Here is a 25513-nt window from a genome sequence, read left to right as displayed (position 1 = left end):
AAGTTTCCGGATAATCTGAACGTTTTCTAAAATCCTTTAAGCTGTATTTCAGTGAAGCAAATCTCCTTGCAGTACATGACTTCAGAAGCACAAGGGTTACAAATGAATATCTGTAGTGGTATAAACAAACTAATGGATTAATATTCAGCCACCATGGGCAATGGTAAGTGTCTGGTGCAGTGGTCAAAAAATATAGGGCTATTTAACACCACCATCCAGATAGTGGCTGGCACTGAATATCCAAATAAGGCAGTCTGTGCCAGAACTTACCTGAAAAGTGCCACTATTTATTCTGCTGTCCAGATAACTTAGCACAGTCTAGGTCAATATTCATTTTTTATTTTTACTTTTTTATTATTGCCAAAAATGTTTACTAACTATTAACAACTAACCACCATTCCAACATTCAGAGTTTAGAGCATTACAATCAGCTCAATAAGTACTACTATTCACAAAAGAAAAATAGGACAATTGCCAAAGCAGCTGATAATCGAGGGGTCCTTTTACAAAGGCGCGCTAGTGTTTTTTTTAGCGCACGCTAAACACTAGAGACGCCCATAGGAATATATGGGCATCTCTACAGTTTAGAGCATGCTTATTTTTAGTATGCACTAAAAATGCTAGCGTGACTGTGTAAAAGGACCCCAAAGTAAACTAAGCATGGATACTTCCTATGGTAGGGGGAAGGAAGAGAGAGAGAGAGAGTCAAACTGTAATATACAAAGAGGGGCATAATCGAAAGGGGCCGCCCATCTCTAAGGGGCGCCCATCTCCGGGAACGGCTACGAGAAGGGGCGGGTCCCAACTGTATTATCGAAAAGATGGGGCGGCCATCTTTTCTTTCGATAATACTGTTACCACCCCTCTCGGCTGGACTGAAGTGATGTGCTCCCAGATACCTAATTGTTGTAGTCGTGGCGAATATCCAGGGAACACACACTCACAGCCGTGGGAGTGGAACAAATAAACTAACCTCGTCTTTACTCTCAAAGAATAAAGGAGGAAAAGAAGCTAAATTTAGGATTTGTTCCTGAACTGGAAGAACCGCACCTTCAGATCTGCAAATTATCTTTTTCTTTATTGAATACAAATGCAAACAAATTTTCATTCAAATAAACTCAAATTCACAATTAGTTTGTGGCTTAATAGAACTGCAATAATATATTCAACATTCAATTGTAGTTTTACATGTATACCCTTAACTTTTACTGTTTCTTTCAACAAAATCACCTAAAAAGGCAGAAAAGGACCTTTTCAGATAAATATTTAAATTGTCTTTTTATCAAAATCAGATATTTGTTTTAATACTCTTTCCTTGCTATTTATGTCAGAATTTGAGTCTTTATGGGTATTATGGATGTTTGTGCAAGGATCTCACTTGAACCCAGAACACTTAGGCAAGTCAGGAAAACATGGATTTTGTTTTATATTTGATGTTGTTCTGTTCTTTAGTTTTCCCTTAAGATGTTGTGAAAAAATAATATATTCCTTTCAACACCCTTGGCAATGTCACTTAGCTGTAGTTGAATTTATTTAGGTGATGTCTTTCTTGCGTTGGAGCTCATCTGGAACCCTTCAGAGGATGACTCCCCCAGATTTCTTCTTCCTAAACCTCACTTATAAAGAAAATAACCAGGGAAGCAAAACCTTAAACTCCCTGCTTGTCCAGGAACTGACTCCACTCTGGTGACAATTAATCAGTTCTCAATACTGTGGCCAAACTCTCTAATTGAAATAAAATAAGTTAAAGAAGTACTCACTTCAAAACCTATTTCTCACTGTTAATTCCCTATTCAATAAGGCGGCCGGAAGCTTTTACACTCCATTCAGGGATCTCACACAGTAGCACATTCCATATTCAAATGGTGATCCAACATTCCATCTCACAGACTTCACATATAAACATAACATTTCCCTGCACAGCTATCAGATCAATCTGGAGAATACAGCACTCATACAAAAGCAGGGCTTAATCTGCCACCTGACAAACCTTGTTCTGAAATCAGAACATGAGCACAAAACACACCTTCCACAGAGACACTAAGCACAGTCCCTCCCACTCTTACCAGGGTAGGCAGCCATGTGTCCTCTCAGTACCTTTGCATACAGACTCTCATTCCACCTTCCATGACCTTAAATTCCCTTAGAACTTAACCATTCCATTCACTGCATGCAGGGACATACCTCTGTTTCACTCCAAACCAAACTAAATTTGGTTTAAAATTTCTCACAGCTTTCTATTAGTACAGCTCTCACTCACCTGAATCACACCAATTTTCCCCACATGTATTCAGCAATACAACCATGAGAAAGGCAGTCTGTTTATTTAAGAACTCACTTTTACGCTCAAATCATCTCATCCTCAGTACCAAGGCTCACCTTCACTCACTTTCAATATCAAAGTACCCTTTTTCAATGTCACATTTCACTTTAAACTCATAAAATATACTTTTATTCCTCTTACTTTACACAGACACACCATACGTTTTTCTTTCCCAGTCCTTCCCTGCTCTTTCTGCTCAGCAGTCTCCCTGGCAACTCACCCCTCCTAGAGGAACATCTGACATCACTCAACCATCAGCTTGTCAGAGAAAGACAGGTTTTTTTTCTCTGATCTGTTTAGAATCTTGGCTGCTCTCCCTCCCCCATAGAAGTTACTGCAAAACTTCTTATATAGAGAGTTTCAAAGTCAATTTTAACCTGACTTGTACCCAAAACAGCAAGGAACATTTTATAGTACAATCCCCACTTAACCATGGTTTATTTCTTGAAAAATAAAACCATATTTAAGAAACATCTCACACTTTCTTCAGCTAACTCCATAAATAATTTCCAAACTAACTTTAAACCTTTTCCTGCCAGCAGCATCCACCAAAACCCTGGAACAAGCCCCCCCAGAGCCCCAGGAAAAAAACATTTAATATATGTTACCATATATTACAATACGGTTGGGACCGGCCAAATGCTTAGGATTTAGGCGGATTTGAGATGGCCGGGCTCGGTTTTCGGCGATAATGGAAACCGAAGGCGGCCATCTCAAAAACGAACACATCCAAGGCATTTGGTCTTGGGAGGGGCCAGGATTCGTAGTGCACTGGTCCCCCTCACATGCCAGAACACCAACCGGGCACCCTAGGGGGCACTTTCAAAAATAAAAACAAAACATTAAAATACCTCCCAAGTGCATAGCTCCCTTACCTTGGGTGCTGAGCCCCCCAAACCCTCCCCAAAACCCACTCCCCACAACTCTACACCATTACCATAGCACTTATGGGTGAAGGGGGGCACCTAGATGTGGTACAGTGGGTTTGAGGGGGGGGGGGGGTTGGAGGGCTCCCATTTACCACCACAAGTGTAATAGGTAAGGGGGGGTTGGGCCTGGGTCCACCTGCCTGAAATGCACTGCACCCACTAAAAACTGCTCCAGGGACCTGCATACTACTGTGATGGAGCTGGGTATGACATTTGAGGCTGGCATACAGGCTGGCAAAAAAAGTTTTTAAAGTTGTTTTTTTTTGTGAGAGGGGGTTGGTGACCACTGGGGGAGTCAGGGGAGGTCGTCCCCGATTCCCTCCGGTGGTCATCTGGGCAGTTCGGGCACTTTTTTGGGACTTGGTCGTGAAAAAAAAGGGTCCAAAAAAAGCGGAACAAATTTTTGCTACGGCCGCCCTTCTTTTTTAGATTATCGGCCGAGGGCGGCCATCTCCTAAGCACGCCCCAACATGCCCCTGTCCCGCCTTCGCTACCCTTCCGACACGACCCCGGGAACTTTGTTCATCTCCGCAATGGACTGCAGTTGGGGGCGCCCAAAATCGGCTTTCGATTATACCGATTTGGGCGCCCATGGGAGAAGGGCAGCCATCTCCCGATTTGGGTCGGAATATGCCTGCCCTTCTCTTTCGAAAATAAGCCTGAAAAGGTTCTAAAATACTCAACTTAAAAAAAACAAACAAAAAAAACTAACAAAATCCCAAATCCTATTTAATATATAAAAAATACAATATCACGCAGTAAAAACCTGGAAAGAACTCGTGCACATACTAACATTAATATCTTAGACCCTTTTAGCACATTGAAGTTATGCACAGAATCAGTGCATTTACTTAACCCAAGGTTCCAGATCTTTTCAAATTTCTCAAGTTTACTTCTGAGCTTCTGAATTAAGGGGCCCTTTTACTAAGCTGTGTTGGCGCCAGCGCACCCAACGTGCATCAATTTGGAGTTACCCGCCCGGCTACTACGTGGCCCGTGCGGTAATTTCATTTTTGACACGCATCCGCTACACACGCCAGAAAATATATTTTATTTTCTGGTGCATGGTGAAAATCGATCAGTAACTCCGACTTGATGCGCGTAGATGATTACTGCACAGTTACTGTGAGAGACCTTACCGCTAAGTCAATGGCTGGCAGTAAGGTCTCAGACCCAAAATGGATGCACGCCAATTTTTATTTTGCCACACGTCCATTTTCAGCCAAATTTTTAAAAAAGGCCTAAGAAATGGTTCTGCACGCGTCCACAACACGCACCTACACTACCACAGCCCATTTTCAGCGCACCTTAGTAAAGGGACCCCTAACTGTTCCATCGCAACAACCGGACAGAATTTTGCTAGCCCCTCTGACATAGCAGAGACTTTGCACCACCAAGATTTTTGGCTGAAAGAAACAGCATACATAGAAGGGCAAGGTTATCATTAGTCTAGTTTAGCCAACTGAAAATACCTAAGAGAAATATGGAAGCTTCCAGGGGTAAATGTATCTGTATCAAGTGGTCTTTACCCCATAAAGCTTGCGTAAAATAATACTCCTTTCCAGTACGTTTTTTCTAGCGACCAAAGGTGCCAGTACTCAAATGCCAGGCCACCTTTCTGGGGTGGGGTGATCACTGAGGGACCCACCCCACAATAGCCAGGCCCCCTGTAACCAGTCACAAAATCTATGACAAGGCAGAATTGGTCTGCACAGCCTGAGCTCTTTCATTATAACTTGGGGTCCATGGGTCAATTTTAACAGGCAATGGAAAAGGTGCCCCCAAGTACCCCCTCAAAAAACCCCTGCTCCTTTCACATAAGAAGCAATGTACCAAACCAACCATGCCCTCTCCAACACAGAGAGGAAATAGGGTCCCATCTATTAATTTGCTGCAGTGTTAGTGTTAGAATTACAAATAATATGAACATTCACTTTCAACTGTTTATTGATCAGAGAGGAGGACAGAGAACTTTTATGTGTGTAATCCCAAACTGGCTTCCAAAAAGTACTCAAATCCTTAATTCCCAGAACTTCTTCCCACCGTATCACATAATCATGTCGTTTGGGAGGATATATTTCAAGAATCTTTTGATTTCTAGAACTAGGACATAATGTTGGATCTGAAAATATGAAAAGGAGAAAAGTCTCTTTTTTTAATTTTTTTTTTTTTTTTACAAATACTCTCTCATTGCAAAAGTATCATTTTCAAATAACTTAGGGCCTCTTTTATAAAGGTGTGGTAGGGCTACTGCGAGGGTAGCGTGCACCAAATCTTCCCTACCGCCGATGTAGCGGGGGAGCCTGGTGGTAATTTTGAAGCTGGTGTGCGCAGTTTCCCACAGTAGAAAATAATTTTCTATTTTCTACCGCTGGGAGCATTCCTGACGGTAAACAGCAAAGTGAACACATTGCCGCACAATGCCCAATTAAAACGGGGTTAGCACACGAGTCCTTACCGCCTACTAAATGGGTGGTGGTAAGGATTCAGGCAGTAAATAGCCATGCACTAATTTTAGCGCACGGCCATTTACTGCCCCATTTAAAAAAGGGCCTCTTCCCCACCACGGTAAAAAGTGGCCCACTGTTTACCACGACATAGTAAAAGGGCCCCTTAGAAAATGGGTTGTCCATTACTAGTGTAGAATTATCTCCCTTTTTTGATTTTTATACTTATGAGATTTGAGAATTTACATTCAAGTATATAATACGAATGAAATCCAAACATATATAAGAAATTAACTAAAATGTAACCAAGTACAATTTTTAGACCACAATATTGGAGAACAAATAAGAAAAAAAAAAAAAATAATTCAGGAAACAACAAAAAAAGGGAGGATGTGCAGAGATACATCACCAGCTGTTAAGGAACTTTTAGGATTAGATAACAACATTTGGAGATTCTCTCGCCCTTAAGAAAACCAGTAATTGTTTTGGGACAAAGAAAAACAAATTCTGTCCACCAATGAAACATCTACAAGGAAATTTAAGGAAGGATGTAACCCCAAGAATTCCCTGCGTCTGGCTTGTCATCCTAGAGCAGTAAATGTGTAAAAGAGTATGGTTTTAGCTGTTATAATCTCCATAGATGTTTCTAAAAATTTATTCCGATTACAGATTTCTTCCCAAGCTACCTCTTGGCCACCAGCTGCTCCTCCCAGTCCACCTTAGATATAGACAAATAAACTGTCCTAACAACATGGGGCAGATTGGAGTGGAGGAGTGGCCTAGTGGTTAGGGTGGTGGTACTGAGGAACTGAGTTCGATTCCCACTTCAGGCACAGACAGCTCCTTGTGATTCTGGGCAAGTCACTTAACCCTCCATTGCCCCAGGTACAAATAAGTACCTGTATATAATATGTAAGCCGCATTGAGCCTGCCATGAGTGGGAAAGCACAGGGTACAAATGTAACAAAAATAAATAAATTCCAGCCAGAGGCATAGCCAGGTGCAGGGGGAGCAGAGAGTGGACCACCAACTGCTCCCCTGGCACCCCCCCCCCCCCCCTCCCCAGATATGCCTCTGATTCAGGCATGCCAAGAATCTCTTTAAAACATCTTTTTAACAGGTCTATTGTAGTAATCAAGGAGGATTTCAGATAATTAAAAAAAAAAGATTATTTTTCCTGTTTGATTTTCTAAATATTCTAATCTTTCCTGCAAAGCATCTTTCTCCTTGATCTATATAAGATGGCCGCCGACGACAACGAGATGGTCACGGCGCTGGTCACGGAGCTGCTGCTCCAATGAACCCGATTAAAATCCAGCTCTAATCGGGACCGCACAGCTGCCTAGCCACACACCAAGGGTGGCGCTGAGCACGAGACACCTTCACGGCGTACAACAAACCACCGGAACGAGTGAACTGGCGCTGGCTCGACCGCAGCCCCAGCCCTCCCTCGTGGCCAAGATGCGACCCTTGGTGTGGTCTGCCCCCACCAACCCGAGCTGAGGGCCTCACTTGTAGACTGACGGGCGAACAATCGCAAACGTCTCTTCTGCCAGACGCACACGAGGGCTGAGCGCACGAACCCGGCATGAACGGTCTGACACAGGGTCTTGATAACAGCCCCAGCCTAACGACTAGGCCGTGGACCGCTGCAGCTGACCACCGACACGGACTCCTTCCGTTCAGAAGCGCAACACCACCAGCCGAACGGGTACCGCCGAGAACCAGACCAGCCTCCATGGAACATTAGAGGTGCTGGCTGGATGAAAACGAAGTAGAGAGAGAACAACGCAGTGAGTGAGGAGCGCCGCACACGCGACTGCGGGGTGAGAACTGAAGCGGCATCTGTGGATTACAAAGGTGCCGTCCAGACGCAGCCGAAGCCAAGAAAGAGCAGCGCAGGACAGACAGGCAGAGAGAGGAAGACGGACGCGAAGAGGATCCTCCAAAGACCAGGCCCAGCCCCACTTGCAGCCGACTTGAACGGGCCCACGCTGTCCACACCGAACGCGGGAAAGGGAGCAGCACACACTGATGCTCACCAATACTCGAGGGTCCCACTAACTAGTACTATGACTATTGCCCTTGACTCTTTTTAGCGATTGTTTTTCTCTATACCACAGAGCCAATATACTAATTGCTATTACTAGCGTATTGGTGTCCTTAAACTAGTATTGGCTGTCCACTAACTAGTATTATGACTACTGACCCTTGATTGTTTTTCCTATACCACACAGTAATATACTGACTGCACTACTAGCTTATCGACTGTCCTTAAACTTGTATTACTGTATTACTGAATTGTTTGACGACTTTAAACCTCTAAATGCTTTCTAAATGCTTTTTGTGCACCTCATAGCATTATACTGATCTGTAAAACTGTAAACTGCCAAAGCCGACCCTAACCACTTCCTCAGCTCCATTCTGCATCACACTGAATCGCACTACGGACTGTAAGCACGCACACTGAACAGCACGATTGACTGTAAATCTTAATCAATCACCAATGTTCTGCAAGGCTGAATACTAACTTACACTAACGCCAACATGAATACTAACAAATTACTCCTAATCATCTATTGTCTCTCCCTAATCCATTACGCACTGACAACCCCTCTCACGGACAATAATTTACCCACAGTACATAAACCATGCACACAACCCAAAAACAATACACCTACCCAAAAGATTAAAAAATGGAATGGAAAACCTACCACATACGGACACAACCAACAGAAAGGAAAGAAAGGACACAACAAACTCAAATACCAAGAGGACAGACAACTAATAAAATCATCACATCCTCGAACCCAACCAAACCCCACCAACTAATACAAATGGGCTATATAAATGCCAGATCTGTAGTTAACAAACCTACGACAATAATCGACTGGATCACAACAGACAATCTCGATTTTCTGTTTATTAGTGAAACCTGGATCCATGACCTCAAAGATCCCATAATTTTAGAGCTTTGCCCTCCAGGGTACAAAATTACCCACTGGACAAGGCATGGAAAAAGAGGAGGAGGAATAGCTATAATCTATAGATCCCAATTCACAATCACAACATTAGCCGAATCCATACTTCCCCAACTTGAAATTGCTTCAGTTAGAATCAACCACCCAACCCTACAGGACCACCTAAACCTCATCCTGTTCTGTAGGCCACCAGGCAATTGGCAAGATTGCCAAACACATTTTATGGATTTCATATCGAACACGTGTTTCTACACAAAACCTTCTAATAGCAGGAGACATCAACCTTCACCTTGAGGATACTAACTTAACAAACGTGTGTGAATGCAAAGGCTTCCTCCAACTAATGGAACTTCACTGGCCAGACATGCAACCAACCCATATTGAAGGACACACACTAGACATCATTGCATACAAATTCTCACCAGAACTAAATCTCACACTAACAGCTACAAAATGGACAGCCACACCATGGTCTGATCACTACAAAGCAAACCTCTCCTTTCACTGGCGAACAAAAGATTCACAACATAAACAAGAACAACTAACCTATACCATGAGAGGAAAAATAGACCCGCTAACATTTTGGCAACAATTCTATAACAACGAATGGACAGCACCAACAGATTCACCCCAATTTCTTCATGAATGGGACAACAGATGCAGAATCATATTAGACAACATAGCACCACTTCAATCTAGAACCTCACACAGAATAATACCTTGGTTTAATGAAGAATTGAAAGAATTAAAAGCACAAGTCAGAAGATTAAAACGAGCATGGAATAAGAAAAAAAACGACTCTGCTCTCAACGATTGGAAGCAACTACAAAGAAAATACAAATACACCATCAGACAAACTAAAAGATCATATTATAAAACCAAAATTGAACCAGGCTACAAGGATACACATAAACTCTTCCAACTCGTAAACAAACTACTAAATACCACACCGGTTACTTCTAACAACACAGAAACTCCATCAGCAAACAATCTTGCGGATTACTTTAAAGAGAAGACTATAAAGCTACGACTCATGATATCCACCAACACAATAGATTATGTAATCCTCCTTGAATGTTTAGACTCAATACCTGGGGAATATCCAGCAGACCGATCATGGACCAACTTTGACACACTATCGATCGATAACATCTCCTAATCGCTTAAAAGATACGCCAAGTCGCAATGCAAATTAGACATCTGCCCTAGTAACCTTATAAGATCTGCTCCTCAACAACTCAAAACAGACCTCACGAGGCACCTGAACTACATGCTACAAAATGGTCTATTCCCAAAGGATAAAGGAAATATTCTACTTACTCCTTTATCTAAAGACGCAAAGAAAAGTACAAGCGACATAACCAACTATCGTCCAGTAGCATCTATCCTGCTAATAAACTTATGGAAGGCGTAGTGATGAAACAGCTCGCTAACCACCTAAATAAATACTCAATTCTTCACGAATCTCAATCAGGATTTCAATCGAACTACAGCACTGAAACAGTACTAGTAACTTTAATGAATAAATTTAAACAAACAATTGCAACAGGCAACAACATACTTCTCTTACAATTTGACATGTCCACTGCCTTCGACATGGTCAACCGTGGAATATTACTACACATCCTGGAATACTTTGGAGTTGGAGGTAACGTTCTTAACTGGTTTAGAGGATTCTTGACCACAAGATCATACCAAGTAACAGCTAACGTGGAGATATCAGTCCCATGGACACCTGAATGTGGAGTCCCCCAAGGATCCCCCCTCTCACCAACCCTCTTCAACCTAATGATGATACCCCTAGCCAAGCTACTAGCTAATCAAAACCTCAATCCATACATATATGCAGATGATGTCACAATCTACATCCCGTTCAAACACGATATAAACGAAATCACCAACGATATCAACCAAAGCTTCCAAATCATGCATTCCTGGGCAGATGCATTTCAGCTAAAACTTAATGCAGAAAAAACACAATGTCTTATACTCACCTCACAACATAACACAAGTAAATTCACCACCATAACCACCCCAAACCTTTCCCTTCCCGTCTCAAACACTCTGAAAATTCTTGGAGTTACCATTGATCGAAATCTCACACTTGAAAACCACTTGAAGAATACAACTAAGAAGATGTTCCACTCCATGTGGAAACTCAAAAGAGTACAACCTTTCTTCCCAAGGGCCATTTTCCGTAACCTGGTACAGTCAATGGTACTAAGCCACCTGGACTATTGCAATGCACTCTACACTGGCTGCAAAGAACAGACCATCAAGAAACTTCAAACAACCCAGAATACCACAGCCAGACTCGTATTTGGAAAAACAAAATATGAAAGTGCAAAACCACTAAGAGAGAAATTACACTGGCTCCCACTTAAAGAACGTATCGCGTTCAAGATCTGCATGATTGTTCATAAAATCATTTACGGAGATGCCCCGACCTACATGCTAGACCTCGTGGACCCTGCCACCCAGAAATGCTAAAAGATCAGCCCTCACATTTCTTAATCTACATTTCCCCAGCTGTAAAGGATTAAAATACAGACTAACACATGCGACCAGCTTTTCCTACATGAGCACACAACTGTGGAATGCACTACCAACTAACTTGAAAACAACGAAATAACCAACTTTCGCAAATCTCTGAAAACCTATCTCTTCAACAAGGCCTACCATGAGAATCCATAGCTTAACTATAACACATCACCACTCCACCCCTATTCTGAATGCCTTCATTCTATAACTGTTTGCTTAACTCTTTTTTGTCATCCTTGATCTCTTTGTAACACCAACTGTATCTTTTACCCTGGAATGGCGATGCCATAACAGGTCTGTGTAAGCCACATTGAGCCTGCAAATAGGTGGGAAAATGTGGGATACAAGTGCAATAAATAAATAAATCTGAGCAGATTTAAAGTCCTAAATCTCACATACTTGAGCAACTAAGGAGTCCAATCTAGCAGCTTGTTGGATCTGAGCTTGAACTTGCTCCTTAAACTGAAAGGAAAAATTATTTTAAATGAATGAACCTGAAGTGAATCATCCATTTGCTTTAACTCCACCCATAAGGTGTCTAAAGTGACTACTGCAGGTTTTCCAAGTCATTGTATTTCAGACAGAAGCTGTGCTATTCCAGTAAGGCCCGCCAATAGTACTGAAACATCTCCTGAGGCACCTCTCCCATCTCCACTCACAGGTGTAGATGCTGCCAGCGGCAAGACTTCTGACACCAAATCTCTGTGACTCTTCTCCAGGGTTGGGGGGTACAACTAGGTCGTTTGGTGGAATGCGTCTAGATTGTAGTGGCATTACAGGAGATAGTGGACTTAATGAAGCCCCGTCCAAGCTCTATCCTGCAAAACTGTCATGGACCACCCAATGTTGATGAAGTCTCTGCACGGGTCTGAAGCCCACAGGCTCTAAAGTTGACTGTATCAATAGAGGAGGCTTTCTAGTTCCCAGAGGGTAGATTTTCTGTTTAGCCTTTCTCTTCCCCATGTCGATAGCAGCGAAGGAGTCACGAGAGCTGAGCACACACATCACCCTCCTAATGATATGTCTCCCACTTAGTGCACTTCTCAAACTATTCCCCTTTATAGACTTTTCCATATTGCTAATAAAACTTTGAAATCTCAATGTAGTTATAGGGGATCCCTTATCAGAATTTTAGCCAAATTTATAAATTGCCTGCTAGTACTTGACCAAAGGAATAAGAAACAGGTATTAAGGAATACTTTATATTCTCTTCAAAAAAATGCAATATCAAAAGTGGTTGAACCAATGAGATAAGCTTCTTAGGGGCCCTTTTACTAAGCCATGTAGGCAAGTATGCACATCCTACGCATGTCAATTTGGAGTTACTGCCTGGCTACCACGTGGCCTGGGCAATAATGTCGGTTTTTATGCGTGTCCGCTGCGCATGCTGGAAAATAATTTAATGGACACGCACCAATTTTTATTTAGCTGCACGTCCATTTTCGGCAAGAATTAAACAAAAGGCCTTTTTTACAGGCGCACTGAAAAATGGATCTATGCGCACCCAAAACATGAACCTACACTAGCGCAGCTCATTTTTCAGCGCACCTTAGTAAATGGACCCCTAAGTGTGTCCAATGTGAGAGGGAAAATGAACCATTCTTAGGTTTTCAAGTAGGCAGTACTATAATCCTAACACATTTATATCTCATCCACATCTTTTTACCTTTCCAAATAAACTGAGTAAAAACAGTCTGTAATGAGTGAAAAAAAATTACAAGGTAGTATAATTGTTAAATAAGAGAATTAAAATAAAAACTTAGGTAAAATTACCATCTTCAACATATTTATTCAGCCTATTCAAGAAATAATCAGATCTTTCCAATTTTCACAATCAATTTTGATAGCTCACAATAAAACGTCATATAAAGAGATGAATGTGAATGAAAACACGATCCCAAGACAGCAAAATTTTGAAACAATTTGAAAATCCATTCTAGATATTCCCTCAAGGATCTCCACTTCTGCAAGTGGGAACACATGTGAACTGATTTAGCCAAATTTACTGTACATCCAGCCATAGCCCCAAATTCTTTAACAATCCTCTACAACTGAGGAAGATCTTTGATTAGATTCTGTAAATATAATATAGTGTCATCAGAATATAAAGAAATTACATATCTTTCTTCACAATATTTATTTTTGGATTTAGTTTACACTCTTTTGAGTAGTAGCTCAAGGCAGGGTACACTAGGTATTTCCCTGTCCCTGGAGGACTTACGATCTAAGCTTCTCTGTGGGCCCTTTCAACCAAGCTGCAGCAAAAGGGGCGGTTTTTAGCTGACACATATTCAGCTCTGCATTCACCAAATGTGTTTTTTTTAATGTTTATTTGTAATTTTATTGAAATATAATACAGTAGAATAATACAGCATCTGAACCAACCACAACATAGGTTCACAATAATAAGCATAAAAGATATCAACAGATAATTGTCATTTCTTTTATCTCAACATGCCCCTCCCCCTCCCCTCTACATGTAGGATTTTTGTGGAGCAGGGTCGTGGTGAGATGGCCAAACAACATATGGGTCCCAAATGCGATGATAGGCTAGTATACTACCTGTAAGTAATGCTGTGAGTTTAGATATCAGATATGTCAGGTAAAGACTGTTGTTTCCATGCTGCCACCAATACTAATTTTTTTTTTGTTACATTTGTACCCCGCGCTTTCCCACTCATGGCAGGCTCAATGCGGCTTACATATTATATACAGGTAGCCACAAACACCTGCGTAACCAATCGGTAACCCTGTGGTTTAACATGCAAAAGACAGTATTCCATTTTCTTGGGATTACTGATCTCCGTCAAACTAAACACAAATTCCAACACTTTGGTCCAGAATTCTTGTGCAGTAGGGCAAGACCACCAAATGTGATACATATCTCCCTCCTCCCCACACTGGCACCAACATAAGGCTGATCCCTTCTTAAACATTCTAACCAATCTTTTGGGAGTATAATACTAGCAATAAAGTATCTTATATCCGCTCTCTACCATGGAGCTGGGCACCGACACCTTAAGGAAGAAATACTATTTAACTGGACTGTTGGTGTCTGAAATATTACTCCTGACAACTCGCTAGACGGAGGGACCCCATTCCCGCAAGCTTGAGTTGAATAAGAGTGACTGATGTCAGGATGTTGGAACATATTGCGTTGACGTACTGTGATTATTATTACTAATAGTTGTAAATATATACATTGCCTCCGCTTTACATATGTATACTCAGATATATATTTTGCATTTGCTTTTAAAAAGCTTGGAGCTAGTTATAAATAAACTGCATCTTACCTTTTAAACGGTTGTAAGCTGCTTCTTCTTTTCTAGGCATCATCCCAGATCAAAACATCTGGTGTCCCGGCCAAGATATAATATTTAAGAGAGGAAAACCACAAGCCACTGAAATGCCCCCTAAGGGGGTGGAGGTTACAACATTTATTCCAGGGTGGAATGTAGAAATCTTTAGAGATTTAGCTTTAGAATGGGCAGAGAATTGGGGGGTTATGTGAGAATTGTTTGGAAAATGGGGAACTGATACATATGTCTCAAGATCCCAGTTCAGAAAGGGAGACAGTTAGAATGTGTGTATAGGTAGGTTGAATGCTGATAACAGCTTACAAAAAGGTCTGGGACAAAAAGAGGAACATCTTAAACAAATTCAGCAACTAAAAAAAAAACAGTGATATGAATGAAATAATCAGACAGTGTTGTTAAAATGCCAAAATAAATTACTTTTTGATAAGGCTGAAATATACCAGCAGATAGCAGAGAGAGTGGCTGTCAGAGTAATTCAATACAAGTATTGCAAAAAACAAGGAAAGGTGAAAAAGAAAAGGTGTAAGCAGTGATAGCAAAAGCTGGGGTTGACTGGGACCCAGAAACTTGGGCTGGAGATATTTGGGACTCCACTCCCTCTCCCTCTGAATCAGAGGAAGAGGTTAATAAGCAGGATACAAGAGATAATCTGCCTCCACTGCAGGTGAGCCCTATAATAATAAGGTGGCAAATACAAATGCCATATAATGCAAATGGGCAGACTGGTCATACCACACAGACGGATGTGGCTGAGGATTTTACCCAAGAGATTTCAGATATACTGGAGCGATTTACTCAGAGGCCTAATGAAACTCTAATAACTTGGATGGTTAGGGTGTATGCGCAAGGGGAGAGGGGCAGGCAATGTAAAATTAAACCCTGCCGATGCCCCGAAATTTGTGAATGTCAGCCAAGAACCTCTGGTACGAGAGGTTTTCTGGGAGTAGAAGGGATTTCAGGGAGAAAGGCTACAGCATGTGCCTACAGTGGCAAATCCAGTTGCACAGGCAGCCTAGCCAGTGTCTGGGATTCCTGTGGTTATGGATTATAACCACCAACCACCTGAAAATGTACCCTTGCCGGAAGATGTTAGGGTTGTAAGGAGGAAGGGATCCCGGGTTCAGGCACAGCCAATGGTTAGGGTGCCAGAAATGCACATGGACACTACTTTGTTAGAATTATCAGCATAGGGGTGCAGCCACAAATACCCAACTGAGGGAGAGTGGCCACAGATAGATGGGCAATGGTGCACCGTTTGAAGCAGTGCAGAGATTAAAAGATGATGGGATGAAAGCAGCTATTATGCTGGGTAGTGCAGATGCATTATATGAGTCTTATGACTCCCACTTTGTGGAATAAAATCATTGACTGCCCCTCCTCATTACAAAAATAGCATTATGATCTTACTGATAAATCAAACAAATAATCGAATAGGCAAAGTGCTATAAGTCAGTTGGGAGATCGCGGAAAATGGGGTCTGTATAGAGCTGGTTGGTTTTTCAAATCAGTCAGCTTTGCATATATAGCATTCTTTTATTTTTGATCTAGTAGGGCAATTAGCTAGCTTGTGTCTTGGTTTTCTCACAGACCATAAACAGGCTTACTTAGCCCTAGAAATGGGCCATAACCATTTATTTACTCTAATACATTTTAGCATTATTATAAAAGAGAAAAATTGAACTCTAAAGTGTTTTTCCTTTGCCAGAAGGGCTTGTTTTTAGTCTCTTTTGTTCAGCTCCCTTTTAGAGGCAAGAAGGGAGTGCCCTATATATAGGTCCTTCTAAAAATAAGTCAGATAAGTCATTCATAGGGAAATTATCTGACTTATTTTTAGGGAAATTCCAGGGGGAATAGTAAAGATATGTTCACAGCTCTGCTGAGAGATGGGGTAAGGAAAGAAGAAATAGATGGGATATGTACAGGAAAGCTATGGCATATGTATAAATAAAAGGGACTGAGCACAGCCGTAAAAGTAAAACAGGTTCAGGAAGTGCCCATTTCTTCTTCTGCTCCCCCTGAACAACATCCTCAGGCTGATCTCCAGGCTGCAAATGCCCAGATAAAAAAAATATTACCCGAACTGAAAGAACTGTCTCAATATGTGAGACATGAGAAATTGGGGGTTGACTTAAAGGAGGTAGCCTGGTCTAAAATAGATCAGTGATCGTATGTAGATGTCACAATTTATTGGACTAATAAAAATCCCGAAAAAATACGAGCATTGGTAGATACCAGGGCAGAGACCACTTTAATATGTGGAAGTCCACAGAAATTCAAATGGCATAAGGAAGCCATAAGTGCTTGGGGGGGGGGGGGGGGGGGGGGGGGGGGGAAGATAACACCAGCAGTTTCCACTAAACTACTTATGCGAATTTGCCAGTTGCCCATGAGGGAATATTCTGTTTTAATTGTACATATCAAAGAATATATCATTGGACTTGATATTCTGAAGGCATTCCCTTCCCCCTTAAATTTAAAACTAAGGAGTTAGTTTTAAATTTAAGGGATGAGCAATACTTATTTGGGAGACCACTGCATATACATGCTTCACCAATAATAGTGGGTAAATTACAAATACATCCAGTTCAGTTGCCGGCTGTAAACAAAACCATTCAGATGAAACAATACCGAATACTTGGGGGACGTGATGAAATACAAAATTTATTTATTTATTTGTAGCATTTATACCCCGCTCTTTCCTGCTCGATAGCAGGTTCAGTGCGGTTTACAATGTATGGGTACAAAATGTATCACAGAGATCATACAATGTATGGGTACAAAGTAATACAGAGATAACACGTTTGTATAGACAAGGTCAAGAGGAAGAGATGTGGTGAGAAGGATTGAGGTATGGATAGTGTTAGTGATGTGGATTAGGTTTGTGAATTAAGTTGGGTCGTTTGGATAGGCTTGTTTGAAGAGGTATGTTTTCAGCAGCTTTCGGAAGGGTAGATGTTCGTTGGTTGTTCGGATGTGTCTTGGTATGGCGTTTCATAGTTGGCTGCCTATAACGGAGAAGTTGGATGCGTAGTAGGTTTTGTATTTGAGACCTTTGCAGTTGGGAAGGTGAAGATTGAGATATGTTCGAGAAGATTTGGACCCGTTCCTGGCTGGAAGTGCGATTAGATTGGTCATGTAACTTGGAGCTTCTCCATGGAGGATCTTGTGGATCAATGTGTGGACTTTGAAATTTATTCGTTCTTTGATAGGGAGCCAGTGGAGTTTTTCACGGAGTGGTGTTGCGCTTTCAAATCATGATTTACCAAAAATAAGTCTGGCTGCTGTGTTTTGGGCGGTTTGGAGTTTTTTCAGGATTTGGACTTTGCAACCAATGAAGATGCTGTTGCAGTAGTTAGCGTGGGTGAGTACTGTGGATTGTACCAGATTGCAGAAAGTTTTTGGGGGGAGGAATGGTTTTACTCTTTTCAGTACCCACATCATGTTGAACATCTTCTTCGTCATGGCTTTTGCGTGAGTTTCTAGAGTTAGCTGGTTGTCTAACGTTACTCCTAGTATTTTTTGAGTGTCGGATATTGAGTGTCGGATTGTAACATCAGGGGTGATCAGGGAGGTTGGGAGTAGAGTGGAGTGTTGTGATGAGAGGATTAAGCATTGAGTTTTTTCTTTATTCAATTTCATCTTGAAAGCATTAGCCCAGGAGGCTAAGATGTTCATGTCAGTGATTATTTTATCAGAGATTTCTGCAAGGTTGGATTGGAAAGAAATGAATATGGTGACGTCATCTGCATAGATGAAGGGGTTTAGACCAGATTTGGATAGTGATTTAGCCAGAGGAATCATCATAAGATTGAAGAGGATCTGGGATAGAGGCGATCCTTGGGGGACTCTGCATTGTGATGACCACGCAGATGATACAGATGAGGTTGATTTGACTTGATAGGATCTGGTGGTGATGAAACTGTTTATCCATTTAATGATGTTTCTGCCGATTCCTAGTTTGTCCAGTAGTTTTGTAAGAATATCGTGGTTTACCATGTCAAATGCGCTAGATAGGTCGAACTGCAGAAGAAGTATGTTGTTGCCAAATGAAATTTCTTGTTTGAGCTTGGATATTAGGGTGAGTAGTACTGTTTCAGTGCTGTGTGCAGGTCGAAAACCCGATTGTGACTCATGTAGCATGGAGAATTTTTGTATGAATTTGTTGAGTTGGGATGTCACTCTATTTTCCATTAGTTTGGTTAGAAGAGGGATGGAGGCCACAGGTCGATAGTTAGTGATGTCTTTCGCTGGTTTGGGGTTTTTTTTTGGTATTGGTGTGAGTAGAATATTGCCGTATTCGGAGGGGAAGGAGCCTTGTCGAAATTTGTTAGAAGCTGGGATATTAAGATACACCAATTCATCATACAATAATCCAGTCTGGCCAGTGAAAAAATCAGATGTAAGCTGGCGCATGACAGTAGATTACAGAGAATTGAACAAGTGCACTCCTTCTTTGACTGCTACTGTAACAGATGTGATTACCTTGATAGAACAAATTCAAACACATGATGGGAAACGATATGCAGTAATTGATTTGGCTAATGCATTTTATACCATACCGATCAACGATAAAAATCAGGAAGGGAGACAATATACCTTTACTAGGTTACCACAGGGATATTTGCAAAGTCCTACAATCTGCCACCAAATTGTGGCACAACATTTAGATGAAGTGTATTTGCCTGTTCACATTATGTTTCAGGGAGAAAGTGAGAAAGATGGTCATAGGGAATTCGAAAAAGTGATTGAAATAATGAAGAATCATGTTTGGGAAATTAACCTTGATAAGATTCAAGGACCGACCGAACCAGTGAACTTTTTAGGAATAAGTTGGAATGTTGGGATGCAAAAAATCACTCCAAAAGCAGAAAAAAAATACTAGATTTTTCAATTCCTGCCACCAAAAAGGAAGCACAGAAATTTATTGGTCTGTTTGGGTTCTGGAGATCTCATATCATTCATTTGAGCCAGATTCTGAGTTCCTTATATACAGTAACTAGGAAGAAGTTTAAATGTAATTGGGCAGAAAAACATGCTCAGGCTTTTGAGGCTGCTAAGCCGACTATACAGACGGCCATGGATTTGTGGCCTATAGAGTCTGGTCCTATAGAATTATGTGTATTTGTACATGATACATATGCTAATTGGAGTTTATGGCAAAAACAAAAAGGACGACGGGTTCCCTTAGGATTTTGGACTTGAAAATTGCCTCCGCTGATGAACAGTATACCCCATTTGAAAAGCAGCAATTGGCTTGTTACTGGGAACTGTTAGACACAGAGCAATTGAACCTCATACATAATGTGTACATGTGTCCACAAATTCCTATTATGAATTGATTGATGAGTTCTCCTCACACCCATCATATAGGACATGCATAGGAGCAAGTGCAGTTAAATGGATGTGGTAAATTCAGAAGCTAGCCAAAACAGGGACCAGAGGAATGGCCTCATTGATAAGCAAGTGACCAGAGGGACCCCCCCCCCCCCAGCTTGAGTTGAATAAGAGTGATTAACACCAGGATGTTAGAAAATATCGCAGTGACTAATTGTGATTATTATCACTAGTTGCAAATATTTACATTGCGTCCGCTTTACATATATATACTCCAATATATACCTTGCATTTGCTTTTAAAAAGCTTGGAGCTAGTTATAAATAAATTACATCTTACCTTTGACACGGTTATGAGCTTCTTCCTGTTTTCTGGACGTTGTACCAGATCAAAGCATCATCCCAAGGCGAGTCAGTAGGCATATGGGGCATCAGGTGGACCTGCATGTGACTCACGAGCTCTGATCAATGTTGGTACGTCCAAAGAGTAAGACCTCAGGATTTGGGTCCAAAGGATGCAGACACTGCACTATAGGTTGCAAATGAGGGTGATGTTCTTCCCTGTTATCAGGTATCTGATTACACTCAATAAGAGTTGGTAGATGGGTCTTGTTGCTGCCATCCATTGCTTCTATTAGGTATCCACTTGCTCTTCTTTCTGTCCTCTTTGTCATCCCTGTACAGGTCTTGAGGTTATAGGGATAGTGATCTCCCTGGATGTGAAATAAATCAAAGAATTCTGTCCTTGCCAACAACTGGTTACTCTGCTATCTATGATGTCATATATCTTTACTGCCTTTTCTGGTTCCTCTTTTGGATATACTTTAGCTACACATCTTGGTGCATGACCATCCACTACGGCCTCCTCTGCACACTTGTGCACAGTGGAGTAAAGTTTGGTGGTGATGATTGCCCTGCCTCCTTCTTCCTGCCTTGGCTTGACTCTGAGGCTGGGGTTCCTGGAGAAGTAGACTTACTCTTGTCAGGTTGTAAGGCACTGACATGCTGGTCACTCTTGCACTCCATACACTTGATGGCTGCTTTACAGTCTTTAGCCATATGCTTGGATGAAGAGCAACATTTTTAACAAAGTGTACTTTTTCAACAGATATGGATGATTTACTATATGAATTACACACTGCAGTACCAGAAAGTTTAATAGTGAGTTGGATTTAAAGATTTTTCTGTAAAAGTTTTATGAAGAACCTTACTTTTTGCAAGCATATTTTTGTTAGAGCCATCAGTATTACAAACCTTTAAATATTTTGATAGCATCAATATTTTCATTTTTTCTACAGCCCAATGGTTTACTTTAAAAAAAAACATTGCCTTAGTTAAAAAAAGAACTGTTGTTTGTAAGGTTACATAAATTTTAATAAATGGATACCATATAATTGTTTTCACTAATAAAGATTATATTACTTTTATGCTACACACCGTGACATTTCTTATACACTTTTTTCATACTTATTTTTACACTTTTATATTTAGATGTTCAAATGTAAAGTTCTGTTAAGGAATTTTTTATAACTATGATTGTGCCTCTTGCTTAAAAGATGTCAATGTGACTTCAAACGGCTACTATAAATTCTCAGAATAAGTACAAGTGATGTCGCTCATATTGAATGTATTGGGCTTTTTTGTGGTTTTATTTGTGGCTCTTTCAGATGCAATAGACAGAATATGGTGTCAATTCTGGTCACTGCATCTCAAAAAAGATATAGTGGAATTAGAAAAGGTACAGAAAAGGGCAACAAAAATGGTAAAGGGGATGGGAAATTGCCCTATGAGGAAAGGATGAAGTGGCTAGGGCTCTTCAGCTTGGAGAAAAGACAGCTGAGGGCAGATATAATAGAGGTCTATAAAATAATGAGTGGAGTGGAACGGGTAGACATGAATCGCTTGTTTACTCTTTCTAAAAATACTAGGACTAGGGGGCACGCGATGAAGCTACAAAGTAGTAAATTTAAAACAAATCGGAAAAAATGTTTCTTCACTCAACATGTAATTAAACTCTGAAACTCGTTGCCAGAGAATGCATGGCTTCCTAAAGGAAAAGTCCATAGACCATTATTAAATGGACTTAGGGAAAATCCACTGCTTATTTTTAGGACAAGCAACATAAAATGTATTTTACTTTTTTTTCGGATCTTGCCAGGTACTTGTGACCTGGATTGGCCACTGTAAGAAACAGGATGCTGGGCTTGATGGACCTTCAGTCTGTCCCAGTATGGCAATACTTATATACTTAAGTTACTTATTTACATTACAATATGTTTACAGTAAGCTGAGCCTTTTAGATCACTCCATTAGGTCATAATTGTGGCAAGCACATTTACATGAATGGACTTTTCATTAGAATTACTGATTGAATGGTAAAAGCTTTCGATATGCTGTCTAACTAGCCTTAATGTTGTGTGGTTTTTCATCTACTTTTTAAAGAAGTACGCATTTATTTTTTCCAATTATACGGGGTTTTGGTTCTTGCTTATTAGATTAGAGAGAAAAAATTCTTATAACACTAGATTTAAAATACCTTTCAGGGTTTCATTGTTTGAAAAACCATTGGCAAGAGTATTCTAGATTCAATTGTCATATGTTAGGTTTTTAAGATATTCATATATTATGATTGCATTTTATGCAAAACAGAAGCCAACGTGATTTGATGACATCTACCAGGCATTGTAAGTATGTTCACAAAGAGCACGTGCGGTGTCTTTTACCACAACTGAAGTTTGTGATACCAGTACAACTTTGAATGTAAGTAGTCTTTGGTTTTATGGACAGACGCTTCAGACTCTATTGACTTTATTATAGTTATCAATGCAATCATATGTTTACTAATAGCAGCATATTCGTTCAGTTAAGTTAATCCAGCTGTGACAGTTGCAAATGAGTTTCGTATGTAGGGACTTTTTGTCTCAATTAGTGAGCATTGGAAATGTATGTAGTATGCTGACTAATTAGTTTTCTAATATGTTATTTTGCTGCTTTGTATGTTGCTTTGTTTGGTGTCTCTCAGTGCTGTTTTTGACATGGAGGGTTTATTCAAATTTATCCCTTTAGAACGAGCATGGCGTCTGGTTCTAAAGCCCCTATCACTGAATGTTTTTCCTCAGAAAATGTGACACTTTTTTTCCGGTATCAGTAAAGGAAATAGTGTGTTTTGAATGCTTTTGAGTTTCTGTTTGTATAATTGATACCCCCCTTCTTTTTTTAATGTTTCAAATTTGTTGAACAAAAGCATAAAAATGTTGAATAAAAGTATTAAAAATTGAAGTGGAATGCTTCAAAGAACAGCAGAGCTAGCTGGTTCAACACTAAATCTCCTGGGACATGATGGGGCCCACATCCATCAGCCAAAGGCAGGCTCCAGAAAGTCTGTGGGCTAAATAGGGGGGTAATAGAAAGCAGATGTTCTGCACATGATTAACAGTTTGTGGTATTCAGAGACTTGCACAGGAATGTTGTATGAGAGAATTAGTCAGAGGCCCGGTATAAAACTAGAGGGAACAAAGAAATAAGTAAGCATTTTGAATTTCTCTTTGTCTGTCTATAGCATTGCTTTAAGCACTCTGATTTCTCTCTCTGCTGTACATTGCTTTGTTTTTAAGCATTCATTCTGACTCCTTAGCTTTAAGCATGCTAATATCTTTGCTGTATATTGCTTGTGTAGATATGATTTGAGTACAGAAATGCTTCCTGACTATCCCAATTAAGGGTAATCAGTAGAATTGTAAATAAACTGTTATATTAAATATGAAATTCGTCTAGTCTTCTCTTCAAAGTGGCGAGCCAGCCAGGAGTACAATTAGGCCGCACACGGAAAAGAGAAGGCGAGACGAATAACAAATTAAGTGTTTGTTGTTAACGAAGTTTTTTACAGGATTTTGAGAGAGCAAGCGTTGTTTACGCCTGATTACTGTGCTCCACTGATGTGGGATTGATCAAACTACTGACGTGGACATACAGGTGACAACTCCTGGGCTTGCTAAAAAGAGAAATAAGAAGACGCGTAAGTAAGCTTACATTGTGGACTTATTAGTAGTATATTTGTTTAGCTTTGTAGTTTTCTGTTTTGTATATTTTCTTGGTTTAGGTGCAGTAGTATATTTTTGTAGGTTGTGGCTTTATAGGAGAAATTGTAATAGTCAGAATAAAATGAAAGGAAAAGGGGCAGATAAGAAAGAAAAGCCTCCTGTATATGCTATGTATTTAGATTTAGATAGTTCAAAAAAATGCACCCCTTTGCAGCATGTCATAGAATTATTCCCATTAGAAAAAAAACAGATTGAAAAAATACATGAGAAATGGTATGATGCAAAAGATTCTTTTTTGAGCTGGTCTCAGTATGGATCGTTTGAAAAAATACAGCAAGAGCGGGAAAAGCAACCTTTTGTTCAGCCTGAAGGTTGAGGAATGTCATCTGTTTTTGATTTCTCGGTGTCTGGCTGTTGCTAAGCTAGGTTAGACAGGTCAGGAAGAACTGAAATTTTCTTTGTTCCTTTTAAAAGATTTTAGATTAGATTTAAATAAGTTTGATTTTGTCTTATAAGGTGATCTCTGTTTATTTTAAAATATGTGTTATTCTGTTTCTAGTTCTCTATGTGGAATGTCTTTGCAATTTAACTTTGTTTGACTCTTTTTTAAGTGAGATTCCTGCAGTGTTAAGAGATCATCTGGCTTGAATTAGTCACAGTCCTTAGTTCTGTGTGTAGGGCTAATAGGGGAAAGAGGTGATTTAAAATCTTTAATAACATCTGAACAATATGATTTGTCAGCAATTTGGTCACTATGCTTCAGAATGTTATCAGAATGCAGGAATGCCCCAAGTACAAATGCAGACGCAGCAAGGATTGATGCCACAAGTAGTAGGGATGCCTGTGAGTGCCCCGCAGACTGCAATACAGCAGCCAGCGATGCAATCACAGGGACCAGGGGCTGCAGTACAGAGACAAGGCACTGTAAATGCTTTTCCAACTTGGCAGAATACTCCAGATCAATGCTATTGACTGGAAGCAGACCAGTGTCAGGAGGAGGGAATGATTTTCAGATTAGACACAAGAGAACCCTTTATTACATTGACAATTGGCAAATATGGAACTCCTGTGAGATTTTTGATAGATACAGGGGCGAGTACCTCTGTGTTATGTGCAAAACCACTGGGAGTTAAACTTTCAAATCAGTATAGAACAACAGTGGGATTTACGGGGATAGAACAAAGAAAAAGGCTAACAGAACCGATTCTGGTGCGATTGGAATGCCAACCGCACGGTTCAAGGGAGGCTGTGGTACCCTTCTTAGTGGCACCTGATTGCCCAGTAAATTTGTGTGGTAGAGACTTATTGTCTCAATTAGGATTGTGTTTAGATTTTGGAAATAAAGAAATACCAAGTTTGCTCACTATGGTCCAGCAGTTGAATAATGAAAATAAAATAAGGGTTATGGAAGAATTACCACAACATATTTGGAGTACAAGTGAGTCACCATATGGATTAGCTGTAAATGCAAAACCCCACAAGATAGAATTAATAGAAGGGGCAAAGGGGCCGAAGCAAGACCCTTACCCCATACGACCTAAATTAGTATCCAAAACCTTGGAACACATTGATAAATTATTGAAATGTGGTATTATTGAACCT

General features: G+C 40.5%; 1 protein-coding gene across 3 annotated transcripts in view; it reads right to left on the bottom strand.

Annotated features, from left to right (window-relative positions):
- Positions 1-25513, bottom strand: part of ZNF532 (zinc finger protein 532) — a 238197-nt gene that overhangs the window by 82286 nt on the left and 130398 nt on the right. The gene's annotated exons all lie outside the window — the stretch shown is intronic.

Source organism: Microcaecilia unicolor, chromosome 2, assembly GCF_901765095.1.
Source record: "Microcaecilia unicolor chromosome 2, aMicUni1.1, whole genome shotgun sequence".
NCBI classification, from domain to species: Eukaryota; Metazoa; Chordata; class Amphibia; order Gymnophiona; family Siphonopidae; genus Microcaecilia; species Microcaecilia unicolor.
The sequence above is the reverse complement of the archived record's forward strand: the minus strand, read 5'-3'. Positions and strand labels throughout refer to the sequence as shown.